The sequence below is a fragment of the Gekko japonicus genome, unplaced genomic scaffold (assembly GCF_001447785.1).
Source record: "Gekko japonicus isolate JY-2015 unplaced genomic scaffold, Gekko_japonicus_V1.1 scaffold3421, whole genome shotgun sequence".
In the NCBI taxonomy this organism is placed as follows: Eukaryota; Metazoa; Chordata; class Lepidosauria; order Squamata; family Gekkonidae; genus Gekko; species Gekko japonicus.
In genome coordinates, this window is record NW_015167157.1 from 126,267 (window position 1) to 127,378 (window position 1,112).

The window sequence follows — 1,112 nt, forward strand, 5'->3', positions numbered from 1 at the left end:
GGATTGGCTACAGTAGGCATGTGTGGCCTAACATGCAAAGGAGTCCCTGCTACAAAAAAAAAGGCCCTGGGTTTTGACAACAAACAAGGTAAACAGAATAAGAAGCAAAAGGTGGGTGTGGCTGGATGGCCACACTTCTGGCAACACGGGGCTGCGGCCTAATGTGCTAATGAGCTGTTGTGTCAGGGTGTGGCCTGATATGCTAATGGGTTTCAGCTGTTGGGTGTGGCCTAATATGCTAATGAGTTTCAGCGGTTGGGTGTGGCCTATTATGCTAATGAGTTCCTGCTGGGCTTTTTCTACAAAAAAAAGCCCTGCTCAGATCTAATTCCCTTCCCCCATAAAAGCTGTTGAAGCTTTCAAAAATACATCGGGAGGCCCAGTTTTCTGTGTAAAGCGTGAACCGGGCCCCGTGCCTGGGCTCTGATCTGCGTTTTGTGTGCACCGTGTCTCTGGCGCGCACACGCACACACACACAAATCCTTTCTGCCAAGACGGAATTGTCTTGTAAACTGCTGGGTATGTTGGATTGGTACATTTGGTCTTTTTAATGTTCTGTCTCAGAGCCTCGCAGCAGCGCCATCGAGAACAATCAGCAAAAACAAACTCCTTCCGAAGAGTCTAATGCGTGGGGGGGGGGGAGGGAAGAAACCCTTCAAGTCTTTCGGAAACTTCAGAAATGTGCCTTTGCCTGGAGCAGAGAAAGACTGGAGCTTGCTTGTGGGTTCCCCGGAAGCGTTTGGCTGCAAACAGGATAATGGACCGAAAAGGACCTTTGGTCTGATCCGGGAGGGCTTCGTTTCTGTTTGGCTACGATCTTTTTGCCTTTAGGATGCCACGAATGTTCGTGCGCTCACTGTTCATCCTGCAAACATCTCGCTCACAGATTTTCAGAATGCTATTAGAGTTGTTAGATTGAATCATCCAGCAGGAAAACTGGCCTCCCAGCAGCTAAACGGGCTGTGGTCGAAAAAATCGTTTCCCAGATGTCTCGCGGCCAAGCTGGGCTTTGGTTCTCAATTCAGATCGGAGCCTCTCTTCTTCAGTCTTGTTCCCCAAAAGGTTTACTTTTAGTGTTTCATGCAGCAGTAAGAATGATCCACTCTCAATGG